Source organism: Echinops telfairi, unplaced genomic scaffold, assembly GCF_000313985.2.
Source record: "Echinops telfairi isolate 266 unplaced genomic scaffold, ASM31398v2 ScPeMD7_18;HRSCAF=68, whole genome shotgun sequence".
NCBI classification, from domain to species: Eukaryota; Metazoa; Chordata; class Mammalia; order Afrosoricida; family Tenrecidae; genus Echinops; species Echinops telfairi.
In genome coordinates, this window is record NW_022103915.1 from 31059117 (window position 1) to 31075024 (window position 15908).

Here is a 15908-nt window from a genome sequence, read left to right on the forward strand (position 1 = left end):
ATTTTTTATGAAAAGATCCCAGGCAGTTATAACAGCAAAAGCATTTCCCCTCAGCTCGGCCTACGTGTATCAAGATACTTAGAAGGCTTAAAATGGGGCTGATGACTTTGTTAATCTTCTCAGACACTCTGGGCAGGGCCGTGGTTGTGACCCAAGTGCAAGGACTATCTGAAGCTCACGGTTGTGTCAGCACATGATACCAGCACACACTAGGGTTTTCGTTGAGGGTGTGCTTGTTTTTGTTTATTAATCATTTTATTGGGGTGAGGGGCTCTTACAAATCTTATGACACTCCATCACTCAATTGTATTAAGCCCACTTGTATATACGTTGCCCTCAACATTTCCCAAACATGTTCCACTTAAGCCCTTGGTATCAGCTCCGCTTTATTGCTGGTGTTTTTATTGTTACGGGTTTAGTCCGAATTTCTGGTGTTGTAACTCATTAATCTTGTGATCATCAGTAATTGTAGACCTGTATCAGTAACTATTTTTGAGAATGGAGTAGTAATTAAGGGAAAAGGAGACAAATCAAGAGGTTTTTCTGCTCCTCGGTTACTAATTATGTTGTAACGAACCGTGTTGTAACTCAGGGTAGAAAGACGACAAAATGATGTGGTTAGTATTCATATCATCTAAGGGATAGTACATCTAAGTCATTTCACACGCTACCATGTGTTATTCCATGATTACAAAGTGATGACAAACATTACTAAAGATTCTGTCACAGGAGCCCTGGTCGTGGAGTGCTTATGGCTGGGCTGTGATCGACAGGGCAGCAGTGTAGTAGGGAGATGGCCCCAGGGGCAGGACTGATAGTCTAAGTGACTGCCCTGGGTGGTGGCAGCCTTAGTGACAATACTGTTTTGTTTTGCTTTGCTTTGCTTTCAAAGAGTGAGCCTCAAACATGTTGAAATGCTAATGAGAAGAAGCCAGTAGAGGCAGGCAGGGAAGATCAGAGAGAAATGTATGGAAAATCCACTGAGTGAGTTTTCAAGGAGTTGGAAGGGGAGTGGGTCCCAGGCATGTGAACAGATTAGCCCTAATTCTTAAGAGAAACCCCTAGATCCTTGCCTTTTCCATTGTAACCAGAGGGGAAGTGATAAGATTTGTTTGATGGCAGGATGCAGGTGGAATTTCTGCCCAATTCTTCTTCTGTTCTGTTATCTGGTGAGAAAGCGGAGGAATGTGGGGGAGAGGCATCCTGAGGAGAGAGGAAGCACCAGTTGCCATCACGCTGCTCCTGATTCGTTCAGAGCAGACCTGTGCTCTGCGGGACTTCCAATGGCTACATTGGGGGAAGGAGATTGCCCGACTTTTCTTCCAAGGCACCTCTGGGTGGACGGGAACTGGAAACCTCCTTCTTTCTGTTCTAGTTGAGCGCATTGACAGTTGGCACCCTCAGGTACTCCGAGAAGAGTGAACCCCAAGCCCACTGCCATCAAGTTGAATCTGACTCAGTGTCCCTCTAGAGCAGTGGTTCTCAACCTCCCTCATGCTGCGACCCTTTCATACAGTTCCTCATGTTGTGGAGACCCCCAACCATAACATCATTTGCGTTGCTACTTCATCACTGTCATTTTACTACTGTTAGGAATCGGGCGACCCCTGTGAAAGGGTTGTTCGACCCCCAAAGGGGTCACGACCCACAGGTTGAGAACCGCTGCTCTATAGGGTGTCTGAAGCTGTAAATCTTTACAGGAGAAGACAGCCTCATCTTTCTCCCTTGGGATGACTGGTGGGCTTGAAGCACCCACCTAGTGGCCAACAGTCCAACACTTTGACGACAGCATGCTCAGGGCCTAAAATAGCTATGGAATCCTGACCTCTAGAGAGAGTGTGGACTGAGCAAAGAGAAGACCCTCCTTAGGAGGTCTGGTTTGTGGCACCTGAGGGGTGCTATCCCACCTCCCCAGCCCACAGGCAGTGAGGAAAGGGTGGCTGCCAGCTGGGCAGGCCGGAAGGGAAGCCCGGAGGTGAGAGGACCGGCTGGCCCTAGAGGGCAAAGGGGAAATTTTAGAGGAACAGGAGCTCAGGGTTACAGAGGGGAATCTGGGGGAGGGGTGGGGTGAGAGCAAGCAAGAGTGGCTGGTGCCAGGGGCTACGTGCTGGGCTTTGACTGGCTACAAGCTGGGAGGGAATCGTCCATGCAGCGAGCTATCGGGGCTCGAGGAAAGGCGCAGGAGCCCTGGTACCACAGTGGGTTAAGCGTTGGGCTGTGGATCCACTGCGGTTCAAACCCGCTCGCCGTTCTATGGGAGAAAGGTGAGCCATCTGCTTCCGTGAAGGTGATCGCAACAGGTTCCCTAGGAGGGGTTATGAAGGGATGGCAGTCGTCCCGTGTTCTTCCTACCAGGGGGCCTGGCTCCTATTAGCAGGCTGGGGCCTTGGCTTTCACCCTGTGGAGGAATTCGCAGTGCTCTCTGGTAGCTGGGAGGTCTTTGGCCCACTGGTAAACGGTTAGTTGAGGCCTGGGTAATTTTACTGGCCACCTAGAAGGGGCTGCAGGTTCTCACACAGGCTCTTGGCCCCCAAGGAGGGTGCGTCAGTCTGGGTCCTTTAGAGAAACAAATCCACAGAAACTCATCAATAAGAGAGAGTTTGATATAAAGGGTAAGTGCACATCAAGAAAACATCCCAACGCAGTGTTGCCCAAGCCCACAAGTCCAACATTCACCCATTAGCCCATATGTCCAACACCAATCCACAAAGTCACCCTCCATCTCACAAAACACACACTATGATGCTGACTGCAGGAGGAAAGCTGAGTCGGTGAGCGTGTAAGCATCTCAGCGCTGGCAGGGGTCTCCACGTGGCTGCTCCAGCACCCAGGGCTGCACCGGGGTAGGTCCATGTGGCTTCTCCTCAGGGATGTCTTGTAGGAAGTGAGCCGTGCTAGCTGAAGCAGGGAACTGGCTAAGGCAGCTGCACCCTGGTCCGACCATCAGAAAGCAAGAGACCCAAGTACTCAAAAGGCGAGGTTCACTGAGCCATTTATCTCCCCACCCTTCAATTGACCCCACACGTGTTTATCAGCCAGGTTGGCACAATAAACTAACTAACTCAGAGGGCCTGACTCTGTATCCTGAGGGATGTGAGGTACCAAGTGTGTTTGGGGGAGTGATGTGTTGGGCTTGCTTGAGGTTAGCAGAAGAAGATAAGACCTTGCTGAAGTCGGGCTCAAAAGCTCCCTCATGAAGCGCACTGTGCATTGGCGGCCTCGCCGCCTGGGTCTGAGGGTGTGGGGTGCTGCCCTCAGAGCTCCACCGACTACTCCAGAAAGCTTCTCCTCTTGGGGCTGCTCATGCCTCACACACTCATGCACCCTCTAGCACACTCACTCACACTAACACCCACCCACACTCATACGCTCGCTCACACTCACACATTCACATTCACACTCACTCACACTCACACACATACACTCTCACATACTGATGAACGCCCACACTCACACACTCACATATCCAGCCATATTCTCACACACACTCACAAACTCTTGTACACTCACACACCCTCTAGCATACTCACATACTTATGAACGCCCATACTAACATGCTCACACATTCACACACTCTCACTCACACATTCACACACTCTCACACACACACTCACTCAAACACACTCATGTACACTCGTACACATACACCCTCACATACTGATGAACACCCATACTCACACATACATACATACTCTCTCACATACTCACAAACACACTCACATGCACTCACACATTCTCTAGCACACTCACACCTACCCACACTCACATGCTCGCTCACACTCACATTCACACACACACTCATGTGTACTCACACACCCTCTAGCACACTCACACTCATACTCACACTTACATTCACACATACTCTCTCACACAAACACACTTATGTACACTCACATACCCTCTAGCACACTTACTTATACTCACTAACACACACCCACACTCACATGCTCACTCATACTCACACAGCCACATGTACATACACTCAGGTACTCCTTCATATACACTCACACATACTCACAAGCATACCTGTGTTTGTATGCTCAAGTAAGGACACACATTCACATACTCACATCTTCATACATATTCTCACACATTTATAAAGGCCCACACACTCACTCATATATACTTATGCACACATCCCTACACACTCATGTGCCTTCTCACGCACGCACGGACACCCTCAGACACACTATTCCACACACACTACCCCTCATGCCACTTACCTTCCCATGGACCACGAGCCTTCCTACCCACCACAATGAACAGAGGGGGCAGTAAAGAGGGGAAGGTGCAGAGGAAAGGGGTGCATCCCGGCAGAAGCTGTGATATATAGCTCTCTGGGTGTGCGTCATCTCCTCGTCCGGAGAAAGCGGTGAGCTGCCTCTGCCTTCCCTGCTTCTCAGCAGATCTGTGCCATTTCACTGAGATAACATTTGCGTAGAACGTTTGCTGACAGAACTGTCTGCGAGTGCCCACTTAATCATTTTATGGGTACAGAGCAGGGCCACGTGGAGGCACGGTGACCTTCTGGGCTTGTCTGTAGTCACCAGCATTTGCACAGCACTTTCTAATTGACACAGCACTTCCACAGACACGCCGGAAGGCAGCTACGTTTCAGAGGCTCTGGCATGGAGCCTGGCGTACAGAATGCCCTTAATAATTGATCGCCAGGACTTTCTCATTTCGTCTTCACAGCTCCATTTCATTAATGAGGAAACTGAGGTTTGGACAGGGCAAAGGTTTGCCCAGGGTTCTCTCAGCCTTCACTCTGAAGTGGATGTCTTCTGATGCCCCTTCACACTCACATGTACCGCCTGTTTCTGTCCTGGAGTCCAACCTCACGGCTATAGAGTCAACACTGAGTCAGAGCGACCCGGTAGGGCAGGGTTTCTGAGGCTCTAACTCTTTGTGGGAATAGATAGGCTCATCGCTTTCCCTTGGAGCAGTTGGTGGTTTTGAACTGCTGACCTTGAGGTTAACAGCCCACTTCATAAGCGCAACACTGTGAGGGCTCCTCTGGAGTCTAAGGGGTGAGTGATAGTTAGGTTTATTGTGCCAACCTGGCCAGTAGGAACAGGTGGGATTAATCAGGTCGCAGATTGAATGGAAGGCAAAGAGATAAATGGCTCTGCAAGGCCCGCCCCCCGGCTCTCTTGCTCTCTGGTGATTAGACCAGCATGCTGCTGCTTTAGCTAGTTCTCTGCCTCAACCTGTGTGCTACACCACCTGTGGGCCCAGCCAACCTGTGGATTGTGGATCATGTCGCTAGAGCTTGAGGCTCCTTCGAGACCTGCTTCTCCATGCTGCTGGTACATACGTTGAGCTTGAGGCTGGTGAATCCTGTCATCTTGCATTGCTTGAGTTCAATATTCCAGCCGGGGCTGCTTCGCTAAACTCCTGAGCTACTGCCTGTTGCTGACCCACCCTGGTGCTTCCTGCCTGTGGGCAGACGCTCCAGTCTGCTTCCTTGACCTTGGACCCCCATCGCCCACGTGAGCTGAAGGACTTCCCGTATTTGAACTGTTCCACAGAAGTGAGTTGAACTGAGCCCTTGGTACTGCGTTGTGGACTAATTAGCTGTTATATTCCTTCTCATTGGCTAATCCTGTCGTCTTTCTGTCTATCCATCTAATCATAAATGTCCTTGTTTTCTTTCTCTAGAGAACCCTCCCTAACACAGGGTGCAAAGGGGTAGCACATCGGCTGCTAACCAAAACGTCGGAGGTGGAAATCCATGCGGCAGTGCCTCACAAGAAAGGCCTGGTGATGGACTTGGGAGGCAGCAGGCCGTGCGGCATGCAGTTCTGCCCTGACACACAGGGCTCACCGGGAGCCAACTTGATGCTACCGCCTGTTTTACTTCTGTCGCCTCCTCTCCTCAATGAACCTCAATGTGGGAGCGAAAGAAGAGTCGTGCGGAGGGCATGCAGGTACCTGGCTCTGGGCCACCTCCTGCCCCATTCTGAAGGCCGACCCTGCCAGGCGGCCCACAGAGAGCCCAAGTCCAGGAGCAAGAGCCGGTGGAAGAAAACCAACCACCCCGCTGCAGACAGCCAGAGCGAGGGCGGGCAGTGTGAGCAGGCAGCCAGGCGGAGCGCTGATGGATGGCAGTGTCCCCGGTGGGGGGGGCGGGGACGGGGGGGGAGCGGGGGCCCTGGAGAGAGGCCCAAGCGAGGCCCAGCAAGGCTGGGAGAGCAGCCGGCTGAGTCAGGCATGTAAGGAGTCCAGGGTCACACCCCCTACTCAGAGCAGGTTATGAGCATGAGCAGCCGGGGTGCCAGAGGAGGGTGTCCACTGGACGGGGGCTCAGGCCTGGCTGTGGAGAGCAGGGGAGGTAGGGGGTGGGCCCCGGGTGAGAAGGGAGGGCTGATCAGAGGCCTGAAGGCTGAGGAGACCCATGTGGAAGGAGAGAGCAGTGGATAGAGCGACTCCACCATGCCCACAGGACAGGCCTAGGCTGCACCCCCGTGCTCAGTCTCTCTGAAAGCCTTGGCTGGCCTCACAGGCCCATGCTATCACTGGTCCTAGATGCTTCGTTAGCATGCATCGGGCAGCACCCAGACAGTTGCGACAAAATTAGCCAATTTCCAAAACCCATTAAATACGCCATCTGATAGCATCTCTCTCAGGGTTATTTTCCCGAGCCTGAAACGTCTGGGGAGATTTGGCGGCAACTAGTTCTGGGATCTACCAGGCTGTCCCCTCCTCTCTGTGGGGACACCAGGCTTCCCTCAGGGGCTCTCTGTGGCCCTGCGCTCACAGCTGCCTCCCTGCGAAGTCCTGTGCGTCACCCAGCCCCTGCCTAGTGGGACTGCAGGCTCCCAGGCTCCGGGACAGTGGGCTCCCACTCCACAGCACTAGGACATTGACTAAGTGACCCCACCCCCACCCTGTCCCTCTGAGCCTCAGTGACCCTTCTTAGAAGATGGAAACAAAAGGAATTTATAACTCACTGGGAACATAAAATGGAATTTTTAAGAAAATCAATGATTTGAAAAGGATCTTTAAAATCACCAAGTTTAACCCCCAATTTTACAGACAGGAAAACCAAGGCCCAGAGAGGAGTGTGACTGCCCAGTGTCACCCAGCCAGTTGTCAGGGACAAGAAGCCAGACCCCTGCCTCAGAGGTTTCTTCTCTCCCAATGCTCAGTTTTCGGAAGGGGCCTGAGTCACTCTGAGGTAACTGTCAGATTCTAAGCAAGAACACTGGGCTTAGTGTCTCAAAACCTGGGCTCAAATCTGTCCAATCTTTGACAAGTTGCATAACCTGTTTGCTTCAGTTAACTCATCCGTACAATGGGGTATGCTGTGCCTTGCGCACATAGATGATGGCTTGGTGGCCACTATAGGAGAGGCTGGCACCATTTGGTACTAATAACATTGCTGTGTTTCCTCTACCCTACCTTTTCATCCCTACTCCCCAGGAAATTCTGTCTCATATTTGATGATAATTTCCTGGAGGGAAAGAGTTGTGTAATGCCCACCTTTGTCATTTTCTCATCTGACACATAATAAAAAGAACCTCAGTGGCATAGTGGGCTAAGAGTTGGGCTGCCAACCTCCATGTTGGTGGTTCAACCCCCCCAGCTGCTCTGCGGGAAAAAGATGAGGCTGCCTGCTCCTCTAAAGACTTACAGCCTTACAGTCAAAGGCTCTATGAAGCAGTTCTACTCTGTCCACTGGTTTGGGTTTTTCCTTTGGTTCTTGACACATCGTAGGACTTCAGTTGAAGATCTGGAAAGTCTAGAGTCATGGTCATCGAGTGCTGCTATCACAGAAACACCTCAAGTGGGTGGCTTGGACAATCAGACATTTATTTTCTCACAGTTTAGGAGGCTCGATGTCCAAATTCAGAGCCTTGGCTCTCTAGGGAAGGACTTTCTGTCTTTCTCTGTCGGCTGTGGAGGAAGGTCCTTACCGCTTCAGCTTCTGCCTCCCAGATCCCTGAGAGCTCTATGAGTCTTGGCATCGACCAGACTTCACCGCATCTCAGCTTGCTTATTTAATCGCGTTCGTATCGCTACAGAAGTGGACCCAAGGTACACCCTACAGGCACCTTGTGTCATTAATGCAACAAAGACAGCCCACTCCTGAATGCTGTTATTACCACAGGCATGGACAATAGGATTTAGACCATAACCTTTGCGGGAATATCATCCCATCCATGATTGCTGCCAGGTGCCATGGATTCCACTCCAACTCCTGGAGAGTCCATGCACAACCAAACAAGACCCTGCCTGGTCCTTCTCCATCCCAGCCATCCTTGTTACATTTCAGCCATTGTTGCAGCCGAGAAGGTTGCCAAACAAGACTCCAGGAAATGACAGGATGCCAACTGAAGAGTTTTGACAAGCTGAGGAAGCACCAGAAGTGCTCACACTCTGCCAACATTTTTGAAAGACAGCACCTGGCCAACCAACTAGGAGAAATCCATAGTTGTGCCCATTCCAAAGAAAGGGGCCCCAACAGAACATGGAAATGATCAAACAATTCCATATGCAAAGTAAAATTTTGCCGAAAATCATTCAGCATTTGTTGTAGCAGGACATCGACAAGGAGCTGCCAGAAACTCAAGCTGGGCTCTGAAAAGGTCATGGCTCCATGGAGGTCATTGGTGATGTCAGCTGGATCTTGGCTCAAAGCAGAGAATACCAGAAAGGTGTTTACTTGTGTTTTATTAATGACGCCAAGGCATTCAACTATTGGATCGTAAAAAACTATGGATAACATTAAGAATGGAAATGACAGAATATTTAGCTGTGCTCGTGTGAAACTGTACAGTGAACCCTCGTTTATCGCGGTTACTCGGTTCTAGACCCTACTGTGATAAATGAAATTCCGCGAAGTAGGATTCCTTATTTGTAAATCAAATATTTTCGTAGTTAGAGTATAGAGGACATGAAAAAACACCCTTTAGTCACCATTACACTCGTATTACCCAATTTATTAAACGAAAAAGGGAAAATACAGTACAACATTTTGGACGTTACAATGATCATTTATTATTTATTATATTATTTATGGCATCAAGCGTGTACAGTATGAGCCAATCAGTGGCAGTAATGACAGAGCATGTGCTGTTAGGCAAAAACCGCGATAGAGTGAAGCCGTGGAAGTCGAAGCGCAAAGTGGCGAGGGTTCACTGTACATCAATCAGGAAGCAGTTGTGTGAAAAGAATCCGGGAATCCTGCTTGGTTTAAAATCAGGAAACCTACGCTCAGGGTTGCATTCAGTCGCCATATTTATTTAATCTGTGTGCTGAACAATAATCCAAGACTCTAGACTAGAAGAAAAAGAGGAGTGTGGCATCAAGAGTGGAAGGAGGCTTCTCAACGGCCTGCGGTGTGCAGGCGACTCAACCTCGCTGGCCGACAGTGAGGAGGACTTGAAGCACTTGCTTGAAGCACCGGAAGCTCAAGGGTTGCGGCCTTCAGGGTGGATTACAACTCAGTGTAAAGAAGACCCCAATCCTGACAATATTACCAATAGGTAATATCAGGAGAAAAGGAGAAAAAAGTTGAAGTTGTCAAGGATTTCATCTTGCTTGGATCCACAATCGCCACTCATAGAAGCAGCAGTCAAGACATTGGTCAAGTATTGCATTGCTACCTACGGAAGACGGAGGTCTGTTGTCCGGTCTCTCAGAAACATTGTGTCGTTCTCAGTGTATGGGTCTCGTGTGTCTTTTGTCCTATTGCTACACGTGTCCACTGCTACACGTGACCTCTTCAAAGTAGTGGAGGGCAAGGATGTCACTCTAAGAGCTAAGGTGGCCCTGGTCCAAGCCATGCTCTTTTCTTCTTCTTTCTTTTTTTCAAACTCAATGTATGATTAATTAAATGCCTACCCAACATGACATCCTATCGCTTTGTGAATTTTAACTCAAGCCCGATTTCAATGGTACTACTGAAGCATGCGAATTGAGGACAGGGCAAGCCATGGTTTTATCAATGGCCTCACATGCGTGTGAAAGTTAGACACGGAATGACGATGACCAAAGCAGAATCTACGCATTTGAATGACAGTGCTGGCAAGACTATTCTGGAAGTACCAGAATATCAAACACATCTGTCTTGGAACACAACCAGAATACTCCTTAGGAACGCGGAGGGTGAGACTTTGGCTCACCTATTTCGGACATGTTAACAGAAGAGACCAGGCTCTGGTAGTGGGTCAGTGACAAAGGGGAAGAGATGGATGGATGCGGTGACGGCAACAGCGCATAACAAGAGTGAGGACGGCACAGGGCAGGCTCACTAAGAGTCAGAACTGACTTGGTGGCATCTTACACAACAGCGATCATGGTGTTGAACATCTTTTCAAGCGCCTATTCCCATCGCCATATCTTCTTTGGAGAAGTGTTCAAATCCTTTGTTCATTAAAAAAGAATTGGTTTTCTTACTACCGAATTGAATTGTCTAGCATTGGGCTGCTAACTGAAGATTGGAAGTTCAAACCCACCAGCTGCTCCATAGGAGAAAGATGAGTCGGTCTGCTTTCCTAAGGATTCACAGCCTTGGCAACCTTACAGAGCAGTCTATTCTATGCTATAGGGTGCCGATGAGTCTAGAGCAATTCAATGACAGTGGATTTGGGTTCATCAAGTGTATAATTTGCAAATATTTTCTCTCAAGCTGGACTGGTCTTTTCATTCTTTTAGTATTATCTTTCAAAGAGCAGAAGTTTTTAAGTTTTGTGGTGTAATGTAATGTAAATGTCTCACTTTTATTTTTATGAGTGATGTGTTTGGTGTTCTAGCCAAGAAATATTTATGTAACTCAATGTCACAAATCAGTGTATTTGAATTATGGTGCTGGCAAAGAATATTGAAAGCATGTGGACTGCCAACAGAACCAATAAGTCTGCTGGAATAAGTACAGCCAGGATGCTCTCTGAAGCAAGGCTGGGGAGACTTCCTCTCACAGACGTTGGCCGTGTCGGGAGAGACCAGTCCCTGGAGGAGGACAGCATGCTTGGGAAAGTCGTAAGGTAGCCAAAAGGAGGAAGCCCTTCCTGAGGACGGATTCACTGCGGATTCATTGGCACAGCGGCTGCATCTCTGGACTCAAGCATGGGAGCAATTGTGAGGATGGCACGGGATGGGTGGTGTTTCGTTCCAGGGAGCACAGAGCCCCTCTGAGCCGGAGCTGACGGGATGGCGCCTGAGAACCACGGCACAAAGATTTCTGCCTGTGTTTTCAGCCAGAAGTTTTGTAGTTTGGGGTTTCACAATTAAGTCCAATAATCCATTTTGAGTCAATCTTTGTACATGGTGCAAAGTACAAATAAAAGTTTACTTTTTCATGGATGGAGATCTAACTGTTTGAGCACTATTGGTTAAAAGGGCTATTTTCTTCTCCCTTTGTACTTGTATCCAACATCCGTGGCCCAGGGAGGTGGAGGTCAGATTCCAGACTCTGTATTCTGTTCCATTGGTCTATTTTTCTGTCTTGACAACAATACTACTCTTGTCTCGATGACTGTGGATTTGTACGTTTTGAAATTAGGTAGGGTTAGCGCTCCAACTTTGCGGCTCTTCGTCACAGCTTTTGGTTAGTCTCGGTCTTTTGCATTGCCATGTGCATTTTAGGATCTGTTTGTCAATGCCTATAAAAATCTTACTGGGGTCTTGATTGAAATGACATGAGATTTAGATCAATGTGGGGAGAACTGACGTCTAAACAATGAATCTTCTGACCCTAGATTAAGCCCTGTCTTTCCCTTGACGTAGCTCTTCTCTACGTTCTCCCAGAAACATCGTGTCCTTCTCGGTGTGTGAGGCTTGCGTGTCTTTTGTCCTGTTTCCCCCTAAGATCTCCATATTTTCTATTCTAGTCTAAGTGCTACTTTCAAAATGCAGCTTCTGGCTATTCGTTGCTGGTGTATAGAAATGAAATTAATTTTTGTATATTGATCTTGTATCATTGCTAAAATAACTTATTCGCATACCTGTTTATAAATGTTCTCAGACTTTCTCCTCAGACGATGAGCTGCAAACAGTTTTATGTTTTCCTCACCAATACAATCGCCTTTTATTTCTTTGCCTTGCCTTATTACACTGGCTAGAACCTTAAAGTGCTTTTCATGGAAGCAGCAGAGTGGGTCTTGCTTTTAATCCAATCAGTCTCTGCCTTTAGATTATTACATTCACTGTGATCATTGAGCTCGTTAGTTTAATGGATTGTCTTAGCATTTGTGTTCCCTTTGGCCCATCTGTTCTGGGTTCCCTTCTGCTGCTTCCTTTCAGACTATTTCTATGATTCTTCTTGGTCTCTTTTGTTGACTTATTAGCCATAACTCTGTTCCGTTATTTCAACACTTGCTTTAGGGTTTGTAGTAATGCCTCTTTAACGTATCACAGTCTATTTTGAAGTTGTATAATACCACTTCATGTAGGATATAAGTATATTTTTAGTATTATGATAGTATACTTCTATTCCCCCACTCCTAGCCTTTATGTTCTTGTTACCACACACATTGTAATGGATGCATATGTCATAATCCACGCAATACATTAAAAAATCATGTATTGGGGCTTGTGCATCTTTATTATGTTCTACTACCGTCAACGCATGGTTCCATATTTCCCCACTGTATCAGGCTTATTGTCTGTAGTGGCTTTATGAAAAGTGACTGAAATACGCTCCAGAGAATCAGACACAGAGAGGGAGCTCATTCCTCTCCAGCCCTCTGCCCCAGCCATAGCTGTTGACTCTGCTTGTCCCCACTGACCCCAGGACCAGGTCATTCCTGAACAAAATAGCTGCAGCCTTTCTTTCCCAAGTGTCCTCCAGTTTCCCCTTGCAAGAGGGCTCAGTCCACTTTCTCTCTCAGGCAAACGCACTCGGTTACAGTTCACTCCGGATAAATCATTGCCCCACGCATTTTTAATGCATTATAACATTTAAACCTTCCAAGAATTTTAAGCCACTACCCTGTCTCTTTCTTTCCCCATCACACTGGTAGAGGACTATTGTATACTCACCAGTGTCATCTCCTCGTTTCTTGCTCTCTTCAATGCCGGCTTCTGCCTCGTCACCCCACACCCCACGAAAGGCATGGGCGATTCCTCTGCTTTGAATGCAATGAGCATCTCTTGATCTTCCTTTTACTTGACCTTTTATCATCTTTCCACCCAGTTGAACACTCTCACTTGCATGCCACTCTCTTCCCTTCCCTTCCAGAACTTGGTTCCCCCCCTCCCACCCCTCCCCTCTTGTCTCCTTTTCCAGGTCACTCTTCTCCCCCAATTACTAAGGTTGGGTTTCCATGAAGTTGGGATCCAGGACCTCTCCTGGACACTCTACTTGATTCCTGGGGCGTTTCATTCATATGCACAATTTTGATGGTTGTCTCTGCTGATGTTTCCCTAGTCTGTGTTTCTAGTTCCTAGCCAGCTGCCTGCTAGACACTCACCTTGGCTTGACAATCTCTAAAGACCACAGGCAAACAGATCGGAAGTCATTTAGGCTTTCAACACACCTGCTGCTCCGGGTGAGCAGCAGCACCAGCCATCTAACTGCTCCAACGTAGAAGGTAGGTGTCATTTGTGACAAATGGAATGCCCCCACCACCACCAACACACACAGCCCCATCTGACCCATTAAAAACCCTGTCAGCTTTGCATCAATAGTCTTCAAATCCAGTCACTTCTTCCTAAGACCCCCTTGCTCACTCCTTTCTGAGGTACCTTCTTAGTTCACCTTGACCATAGTAATGACCCCCACCCCCACCCCCAAGCTAGTGTGCTTACACGCGTTCTACCACCTTCCCCTACATCTATGCTCAGCTGAAGCTCTCTTCCAAAAGCCAAGTGGATCCTATCAGATTCCTGCTTAGACCTGCAACCCCTCCCACTGCTTTCCAGAGAAAGAACCGGCCTGCCTTAGACTCTGCTTATCTCTCCCCCTCTCCATGTCCTCGCCCACTCATTCCTGCAGCCTCTGCTCTCTCTCCTTCTTATCAGCCGCCACAGGACTGTTGCACATCCTAATTCTCATCTAATCTAGACTACTCATTCTTGGATACTCAATGAATGAATCCCCTTCTCAGGGGGGAGGGGAGGGAAGTCAACTGCCATCTAGCCCATTTCAACTCAGAGTGGCACTGTAGCACAGAGTAGCACGATCCCTGTGTGTTCCTTTCTTCCTTCTTTTTAAAAATAAATCCTGTTATTGGGGGCTCTTACAGCTCTTATAACAATCCAGACAGCAATTGTATCAAGCACCTTTGTACACATGTTACCATCATCATTTTCAAAACACTTTCTTTCTGCTTGAGCCCTTGGTATCATTCCTGTGGGTTTCTGAGGCTGTACATCTGTAGGGGAGTAGAAAGCCTCATATTTCTCCCTAGGAGTGGGTGGTGAGTTTGAACTGCTGACCTTGCAGTTAGCAGCCCACTGTGCAACCCACTACTACACCATGAGGGATCCCAAGAAAATGTTACGAAGTGGCAACAAAAATAATTTTGTGGTTGGGGGATCACCACGACTTGAAGAACTGTATTAAAGGGTCGAGGCATTAGGGAAGGTTGAGAACCATTGCACTACACCAAGAGAGATCCCAAGAAAACGTCCCCTGAAATCCTTTACACAAGGTCTCTGTGTGATCGGTTCTTGTAACACCATATTATCCTTCGCAGTAGCACTTGTCAGAGTTGTGGTTTTCTATTTGCTAAGACGATTGTTGTTGTTACCAGTGCTCCACACTAGACATACATTCTGCTGGGTTCTTCTCAGAGTTATTTGTGTCTGACTCACGGTGAGCACTCAATAAACAAATGGATCCAACCAGATAGATACAAGAAGTAGAAACTAAAACTCTTTGCCATCAAGCCAATTCCGACTCATAGCCACCATATAAAACAGGATAGAATGGCCCCTTTGATATTCCTAGGCTGTGAATCTTTATGACAGCAGAAAGCCTATCTTTCTCCCATGGAGTGGCTGATGAGTTCAAATGCTGACCTTGTAATTGGCAGCCTGAGCTTACTCACAGTAAGTAGAGATAGGTTTTATACACATACTACTAATAATATACATGATCTAATACATACATTACCTCTTAATATATAGATTACCTAATAGATATTAACTATGAATCCCAAGCCAAAATCACTGACATAGAGCCATCCTGACTCATGGCAAGCCCTGTAGAGCTGCCCCTGTGGGTTTCCAAGACTGTAAATCTTTACTGGAATAGAAAGCCTCATCTTGCTCCCATGGAGTGGCTGGTGGTTTTGAACTGCTGGCCATGCACTTAGTAGCCCAACTCGTAAGCACTACACCATCAGGGTTCTTATCTAATACATAGATTACCTAATATTGTATCTAATACATAGATTACCAAATATTGTCTAGTATAGATTGCCTAATACATAGGCACCCTAGTTACATGTTGAGCCACTACCAGCAAGGTCAGCAGTTTGAAACCACCAACCGCTTCATGGGGAGAGACAAGGCTTTCTAATCCTGCAAAGAGTTACAGTCTCAGAAACCTACAGGGCCAGTTCTACCTGTCCTAGAGGGTCGCTATGACTCAGAAGAGACTTGAAGGCAATGAATACCTATAGTATCGCCTTATCCCTACATTACTCACTCACTGTCATTGTGTCAATGCCTACTCATGGCAACCATACAGGGCAGGGTAGACCTGCCTCTGGGGGTTCCTGCAACTGTAACTCTTTGCAGCAGCAGAAGCCTTTTGTGAGTGAAAGCTGGTGAGTTCAAACTACTGTCTTTGCAGTTAGCCCAATTTGTAGCCCACTATGCCACTAGGATTCCTAAGTAGAGATGGATATATATATATATAAAGAAAAGATCCTTAGAAAGACAAGAAAGAGAAATTAGCAAAGTGGATGTCAGAAGAGACTCTGAAATTAGCTCATAACCATAGAGTATCTAAA